Genomic DNA, 9,328 nt, shown 5'->3' with positions numbered 1-9,328 from the left:
TTTCTGCTCCTGACAGATTGCAATGGTTCTAGCTAAGAGCTTTAACCTCTGTACAAAATATCCTTACTCAGGGACATCCAATGGGAGTTTTGCATGAGTATTGATGAGGAAAGTCTGAGTATGAATGTAAGGACTCAGTATTTGCGTTTGACTACAAGTTACTTCTACTTTGGCTGACTTGTGTGTTAAGTGTCTGATTCTGCCACCCTTAGTCACATTGAGTAGTACCTTCTTTCCAGTGTAGCCTTCTTGATAACACTGGATTGTTCATTTCAACTGTTTGATAATTAACCTTACAAGTACGTGTATTCATGGCTAATCACCCTGGATTTGAGTCTTTTCCATCAGAGGGAGGGCCGTTGGATTCTGGTCACTGGAAGCTAGGTCAACAACCTTCAGATATCTAGACAATTCTCTCAAGATGTGTCTGGAACCTTACAAAGCATTTCCCAATTTTCTAATGTCTGGGTGAGGGGTAGAGTAGGTTTGAAAACAACAGACGAAACAATTCACACCATACTTTTAGAAAGTATATACTCTGAAATTTTCAATATTTTGATTAAAGCCTGGCAAGCAAAACCAATTGAACCATTTGGTATATGACCCTCTCTGCCAGATGGTGTCAGCAGCCCAAAGGAGTGGCTTCAATTTTGTTATGGGGTTTCTTAAAGATTTCACTCACACCAGCTTCAATCACCACTCAGAAAACTAGAGAATGTTATACATCACCCGGGCACCCTTGATGGGCAAGTCTTCCACCTGGCAAGTCCCAAATACAGGGGTTACAACAGAGAGAACTTAATTTGGGGTGGATAGGTGGAAGGAAGGCAAAAGACCGGATTTGGGGAAGCCAGCAATTCATAAATTAAAAAGTTCTATGACGTGAAACTCCCCCTGGGTATCTCAAAAGTAGATCCAACCTCAGTACTCCTTTAGCTTATGTGTTCTGGCCAATTCCCTGTTCCCCAGCTCCGCCCTCACCATTTGTTGTCCAGGATTGGAGAAGTCCCAGGATTCTAGCTGGTTAGGGATGTGTGGGATGTTCTGTTACCTAACCCAGCTGGAGTGATTTCAGCTTTCCTTGCTGGGCAAGGAGGCCTGCACCAGTGTCCCTTGGGCTCGCTGCTGTTTTTTCTCTGTGGCTTCAGTGCAAGCTGACCAGCTCTGCTGCCCTTTGTCCCCTTAAAGCCGCCACCTTTGCCATCCATTGCCTGAGCCATCCACTGCCTCCGAGAAGCTGCTGACACTGCCTCTCTGCACCACCCCTCCCCTTGGAGCTGCTGCCATTGCTGATTTGTTCCACCCATCACCATCAACGCACCTGCCACTGTTCTGCGCTGTCCAACAATCTCAGCTTGGCTCTTGGGAAGGGATCAGTGGTGCTTAGGGCTCTTGAGAAAGGCCTCACCACTCGAGAGGCACAAGTAGCTGCCTTTAAACTCTTTTTTTCCTTCTTCTAGCTCTGTCCAGGCTCTCTTTCTGCACTGTGCCTGACAGACATCTTTGTGAGGGCAACCTTGGCATGTTCGATGTTGACGTCCTGTCCTTCTAGCTCCCAACAAGCTCAATTGCACTTTATCCCCCAACTCAAAATTGAACTGCACTTTAAACAAAATGCTCCACACTGTCATGTAAGCGAAATGCAAATGAGGCCAGGTCCATCTAGTCAATTCCCTTTGCTCTCCAATAGACAGTGGCAGAGAGCTCCCTCAGCAATGGAGTCCTTCCCCCATTTCATCCACAGGTGACAGTGCTGGGCTCCCTTTTAAAGATATTTTTTCCTCAAGGGACTGCAACATCTAAATCAAACTTCTGTCTGAAATTTATTTTGCCTACTATTATCACAATTGTCACCTGAAATGACTGTTAGTAAAACAGCTTAGACAACAAATATTATTCAAGGTTATCCAGTGAGATCACTGCATGTTTTAGACAGAAGCTATCTGTGCAGAGTCATTTTCTGTGTTTCCACCCTTAGCTGGTCAGTTGTCCCTGTTGTTCGTGTTATTGTTTAATGCCGCAGCAGGGGAAAGAAAGCATTTTAAAATAAATCATAAATCCCCAGCAGAAGGCAAGAGCACTCAGAGTCATATGCCACACCTTGAAGTCTTTAAATTCTATCTATCTATCTATCTATCTATCTATCTAAGTGATTAGATTGCTGGTCGACAATGTCCATATCAAAGTCCTGATGCTGCAAACAAATAGATATGCCTGTGAAGAACTTGTCTCAAATACCTGTCATGGGAGGTCTAAGAGTACATAATGCTGCCTCAGCACAGGGAACCTGACTCGATGACCTCTCATGGTCCCTTCCAGCACTACCTTTCTTTGATTCTTTGGCAGCAGTCCCATTGAAATCAATTAACTGATTCCCAACAATAATTGTCCTCATGTTCATGTGTTTCTAGAGGCAGGTTATTTATTGATTGATTGATTGGCCAGAGCAAGTACTTTTGTGGGGTACAAGGAAAGAATGAGTTGATTGCTAAACACTTAGCAGTTTTGGATCCAATTCTTCAAGTACTTCCCTCAGGCATAGTGTTTACTATGGTGAGTTCTTCCATTAACTTCAGCACTATGGCAATATTTAAATGAAGAAATGGACAAAAGACTTTTCAGTGCTAACTTAAAAAAAGGTGTAATTCAGACATTGTGCTAAGGAAAACTATAGAAGTCTTGACCAAAAATTGATTACACTTGAGAGCATATAGGCAGAATATGAAAGAATAACCAGGGAATCAATAAAAAATATACCTTTAAATATATAACGCCTAATATCTTACCTTGTTTGGAATCCAAGTAAAAGTCACCAGAATATCAAGTGTCTGGGGAACTGGAGGATGTTTTATCAGGGTGTTAAGTCAAATCTCAAAAGCAGTGTTTTGAAGAGCCCACAGAGGACATTCAGCCGAGGGGAGTTTGTTCTATTGTAGGATACATGGCTTCATCTCCCTCAGATGTAAACTCGAGATCTTTGCTAAACTACCTCAGCAGCAGCACAAAGCAAGATCTGCACTGTCTCCTGGAACGGAGACAGCACTGCTTCTAATTGTTCCACCAGTCTTTGGGTATGTCTACACTACAGGATTAATCCGAATTTAGATAATTTGAATTTAGGAAACAGGTTGTATAAATTCGATTGTGCGCGGCCACACTAAGCACCTTAATTCGGTTTTAAACCACATTAATTCGGTGGTGTGCGGCCACACTACCCCATTAACTTAAACACAGTAATTCGGTGGTGTGCGTCCACACTAACCCTAATTCGAATTAACAAAATCGATTTAGGCTCTACTCCGTTCGTCGAGGTGGAGTACAGAAATCGATTTAAAGGGCCCTTTCATTCGAATTAACTGGCTCTGTAGTGTGGACGGGTGAAGGGTTAATTCGGATTAAGGCAGCTAAATCCGAATTAAAGTCCTAGTGTAGACCAGGCCTTTGAGAGGCAGGGCCAATGTGACAAAAGAATTAAAGAGATACCCAACAGACCTGAAGTAAGACTGATCAAGCCTGGACTTGAAACACACTTGATGTGTTTGAACTCTGTTAATATTTCCATAGGAGGTACAATAAACATGTGTTTGTGATCAGACCAGTGGGAATACCACAAATCCAAGTGATTAAGTCATAAAAATAGTGTGCTTATCTATCTATCTATCTATCTATCTATCTATCTATCTATCTATCTATCTATCTATCTATCTTCATCCTCATATTAAAGAATTCCAAGGGCATTACTCTGCATTTACACCAGTAGAAGTGAGAGTCTGATCTGATGACCTTTTCAAACAATGGAAAGAACCTGCTTGACTTCAGTGGGCGTTGGATCAAGCCACAAGATCAGAATCAGACCCACTATCTCTTTCATAGATTCATGGATTCCAAGGCTGGACAGAACCATTGTGGTGATCACCTAGTCTAACCTCTGTAAAACCCAGGCCAGAAAACCGCCCTGAAATAATTCCTAGAGCAGATTTTTTTTCTTCAAAAACATCACATCTTGATTTAAAATGGCCAGTGATGGAGAATCCACCATGAACTTTATTAAGTTGAACTTTATTAAGTGATTAATTACTGTCAACTGTTCACATTGTATGCCTTAGAATCATAGAATCATAGAATATCAGGGTTGGAAGGGACCTCAGGAGCTCATCTAGTCCAACCCCCTGCTCAAAGCAGGACCAATTCCCAACTAAATCATCCCAGCCAGGGCTTTGTCAAGCCGGGCCTTAAAAACCTCCAAGGAAGGAGACTCTACCACCTCCCTAGGTAACGCATTCTAGTGCTTCACCACCCTCCTAGTGAAATAGTGTTTCCTAATATCCAACCTAGACCTCCCCCACTGCAACTTGAGACCATTGCTCCTTGTTCTGTCATCTGCCACCATTGAGAACAGCCGAGTTCCATCCTCTTTGGAACCCCCTTTCAGGTAGTTGTAGGCTGCTATCAAATCCCCCCTCATTCTTCTCTTCTGGAGACTAAACAATCCCAGTTCCCTCAGCCTCTCCTCATAAGTCATGCACTCCAGACCCCTAATCGTTTTTGTTGCCCTCCGCTGGACTCTTTCCAATTTTTCCACATCCTTCTTGTAGTGTGGGGCCCAAAACTGGACACAGTACTCCAGATGAGGCCTCACCAATGTCGAATAAAGGGGAACGATCACGTCCCTCGATCTGCTGGCTATGCCCCTACTTATACAGCCCAAAATGCCGTTAGCCTTCTTGGCAACAAGAGCACACTGTTGACTCATATCCAGCTTCTCGTCCACTGTGACCCCTAGGTCCTTTTCTGCAGAACTGCTACCTAGCCATTCGGTCCCTAGTCTGTAGCTGTGCATGGGATTCTTCCGTCCTAAGTGCAGGACTCTGCACTTGTCCTTGTTGAACCTCATCAGGTTTCTTTTGGCCCAATCCTCTAATTTGTCTAGGTCCCTCTGTATCCGATCCCTACCCTCTAGTGTATCTACCACGCCTCCTACTTTAGTGTCATCGGCAAACTTGCTGAGAGCGCAGTCCACACCATCCTCCAGATCATTAATAAAGATATTAAACAAAACCGGCCCCAGGACCGACCCTTGGGGCACTCCGCTTGAAACTGGCTGCCAACTAGACATGGAGCCATTGATCACTACCCGTTGAGCCCGACGATCTAGCCAGCTTTCTATCCACCTTACAGTCCATTCATCCAGCCCATACTTCTTTAACTTGGTAGCAAGAATACTGTGGGAGACCGTATCAAAAGCTTTGCTGAAGTCAAGGAATAACACATCCACTGCTTTCCCCTCATCCACAGAGCCCGTTATCTCATCATAGAAGGCAATTAGGTTAGTCAGGCACGACTTCCCCTTGGTGAATCCATGCTGACTGTTCCTGATCACTTTCTTCTCCTCTAAGTGGTCTTAATTTGTCTAACTTCAACTTCAAGCTATTGGAACATTCTATACCTTTTTCTGCTGAACTGAAAAGCCATTATTAAATATTTGTTCCCTGTGCAGGTACTTATCGACTGTAATCCAGTCATCCTTCAACCTTCTCTCTCTTAAGTTAAATTGATTGAGCTCCTCGACTCTATTACCATAGGACAGGTTTTCTAATCCTTTAATCATTTTCATGGCTCTTCTCGGAACCCTCTCCACTTTATCAACTTCCTTCTTGAATTGTGGACACCAGAACTGGACACAGGATTCCAGCAGGGGCCACTGTGCCAAATACACAGGTAAAATAAACTCTCTATTGTTACTCAAGATTCCCCTATTTCTGCAGCCAAGGATCGCATTGCACAGTGTTACACCAGGAATTCATGTTGAGCTAATTATCCATTACATCCATTTTTCATAGTTACTACTTCTCAGGATAGAGTCCCCCACCGTCTAAGTGTGGCCTACATTATTTGTTCCTACCTGTATACATTTAGCCACATTAAATTTCATATTGTTTGCCTGCACCCAGCTTACCAAGTGATCCCTTTGTATCAGTGTCCTCTTCATTATTTACCACTCCCACAATTTCCGTGTTATCTACAAACTTTATCAGTGATGATCTGACATTTTCTTCCAGATCATTAATACAAATGTTAAATACCATAGGGCCTAGAACCAATCCCTTCAGGACCCCATTAGAAATGCACCAATTTGATGATGATTGTTATGGCTGATAGAATGAAGTTCAGGAAGTGGAACATATATGGATGTCAGCATTTTGTTTTCAAGGGGCAGTAGATGTTCTCCCATTGAAATCAGTGGTAAACCTCATTATGACTGTAACAGCAGCATGATTGTTCTCAATCTTAATTAGAAAATTAAAATCACAGAAACATAAAAAGAGCCCACTGAACTAAAGGCCAGATTGTGAACCCCAATGCACAACAATCACTTAAATGAGTAGCCCCACTGCAGTCAATAATGCTAATCAATGGAGTGAGGTCCAGGTCCCCAAACATACTTAGGTATCTACTACTCGTTGAAATCATTGGGAATTTGATTCTGAAGGACTTTTGAGGATCTGGCCCTAGGTGCTTCTGATTATGAGTAGCCTTAAATTTTCACATTCTGGAATCAGAGAGACTATATGTTGCTTCATAATTAGATCTTTATTTAAACATGTGGTGCATTCAGAGTTTCATTACCCAGGTTTGCAAGGGAAAGGAATTCAATAATTACTGTCCTGGGACCTCCCAGTTAAATCATAGAATCATAGAATCATGTTCCATTCTATGCATCCGATGAAGTGGGCTGGAGCGCACAAAAGCTTATGCTCAAATAAATGTGTTAGTCTCTAAGGTGCCGTAAGTACTCCTGTTCTTTTTGTGGATACAGACTAACATGGCTGCTACTCTGAAATCTGTCAATAGAATCATAGAATATCAGGGTTGGAAGGGACCTCAGGAGGTCATCTAGTCCAACCCCCTGCTCAAAGAAGGACCAACCCCAACTAAACCATCCCAGCCAGGGCTTTGTCAAGCTGGGCCTTAGAAACCTCTAAGGAAGGAGATTCCACCACCTCCCTAGGTAACCCATTCCAGTGCTTCACCACCCTCCTAGTGAAAAGGTTTTTCCTAATATCCAACGTAAACCTCCCCAATGCAACTAGAGACCATTACTCCTTCTTTTCTCATCTGCTACACTGAGAACAGTCTAGATCCATCATCTTTGGAACCCCCTTTCAGGTAGTTGAAAGCAGCTATCCAATCCCCTCTCATTCTTCTCTTCTGCAGACTAAATAATCCCAGTTCCCTCAGCCTCTCCTCATAAATCATGTGCTCCAGCCCCCTGATTATTTTTGTTGCCCTCCAGTAGACTCTCTCCAATTTGTCCATATTCTTTCTGTAGTGAGGGGCCAAAAAGTGGACTCAATACTCCAGATGTGGCCTCACCAGTGCCGAATAGAGGGGTATAATCACTTCCCTCTATCTGCTGGCAATGCTCCTATTAATGAAGCCCAATAAGCCGTTAGCCTTCTTCACAACAAGGGCACACTGCTGAATCATATCTATCTTCTCATCCACTGTAATAACCTGGTCCTTTTCTGCAGAGCTGCTGCCTAGCCGCTCGGTCCCTAGTCTGTAGCAGTGCATGGGATTCTTCTGTCCTAAGTGCAGGACTCTGCACTTGTCCTTGTTGAACCTCATCAGATTTCTTTTGGCCCAATCCTCTAATTTGTCTAGGTCCTTCTGTATCCTATCCCTACCCTCCAGTGTCTCTACCACTCTTCCCAGTTTAGTGTCTTCTGCAAACTTGCTGAGGGTGCAATCCACGCTATCCTCCAGATCATTAATTAAGATATTGAACAAAACCAGTCCCAGGACCGACCCTTGGCGCACTCCGCTTGATACTGGCTGCCAACTATACATGGAGTCATTGATCACTACCCATTGAGCCCGATGATCTAGCCAGCTTTCTATCCACCTTATAGTCCATTCATCCAGCCCATACTCCTTTAACTTGCTGGCAAGAATACCGTGGGAGATCATATCAAAAGCTTTGCTAAAGTCCAGGAATAACATAACCACTGCTTTACCCTCATCCACAGAGCCAGTTATCTCATCATAGAAAGCAATTGGGTTAGTCAGGCATGACTTGCCCTTGGTGAATCCATGCTGACTGTTCCTGATCACTTTCCAGATGGTGAGCATTCACCAAACCTACAAGCCATATGCCACCAAAATCCCTATTGAAGATAATTGGAGATTTGCTTCAGAGAAACCTACAGGATGGGGCCCAAAATGTTTTCATTTCATGACTAGATCAAAAAACACAAGTGTTTTCATATGCTCCAGTCACTAAGTTCATGGCCTCTTGCAAATGTAGAGAATGGGCCTTGTTCTTCTGTCACTGACACAAGCTTTACAAAAGTACAGCTACATTTACTTCAGTGCAGTTACTCCTGATTCACACCAGACCAGAGTGTCTCCCTCTGGCCCAGTCTAAGATTAAGTTGCCTTTCTAGATCTTAACCCCCGTAGCCACAACCTGATACAAGTATCATCTTGTTTACCGTTTTCCAGCAGTTGCCAAGGCATCTGAGATACTGCAAAAACCAGATTCTCAGTTGGTATAAAACAATGTAGCTCCATGGCATTCATTTGGAGCTAGCTTGGTGTCTCCTTGCCTAAGCTAGCCAATGGGGGGGGGCAGGGTTTGGGATTCTCAGCTGTGAGCCCTCCCCTGGAGTCTGGCGCCTAAGATATTTCTTGCAAAAGGTGGTGGGAAGGGGAAGAATTTCCCTCTTTCATTGCTCTTAGACTAGTGGGCCGGGTATATCACTTTGGATGTGGGAGACCACTGGCTCAAATTCCACATCCCCCTGAGGGGAAGAAGTGACCTGAACAGAGCTCTACCACCTCCCATGTAAGGCTCTAACTGCCAGATTATGGGATGTTCTCATGTTGGCTCCCTCAATCTCTCTCGTTGGTGCAGTTCCACTCTGAATAAATAATTAAAGCATCACTGTATGTATGGATGTATGTTTATTTTTGTAGATTTTTTTCTGTCCTCTTCCTTCTTTCTCCAACTTTTTTCTAATTTTTCCTTTTGCAATGGTAGTGGAAAAGGGAGAGACCAGAGAAACCAGAGAAAAGGAGTATGAAAAACTCCAAAGCAATAGATAAGCATGTGGTGCAGTTAATTCCAAATGAATGAAAAAATGTTTCCTGCTTAAAACCTATAGAATAAAAAGTCTTTCTTTCTGTTTTGAAATTTTTCATGAAAAGGATTCCATCCGGGTCTAATACAAGCATAAGACTCCCTGGATACATTTCAGACCGTGAGAAATTCACTAGATTAGATAGATAGATAGATAGATAGATAGATAGATAGATAGATAGATAG

This window comes from Terrapene carolina, unplaced genomic scaffold (genome assembly GCF_002925995.2).
Source record: "Terrapene carolina triunguis isolate 2854851 unplaced genomic scaffold, T_m_triunguis-2.0 Scaffold119, whole genome shotgun sequence".
In the NCBI taxonomy this organism is placed as follows: Eukaryota; Metazoa; Chordata; order Testudines; family Emydidae; genus Terrapene; species Terrapene triunguis.
Note: the sequence above shows the minus strand (reverse complement) of the source record.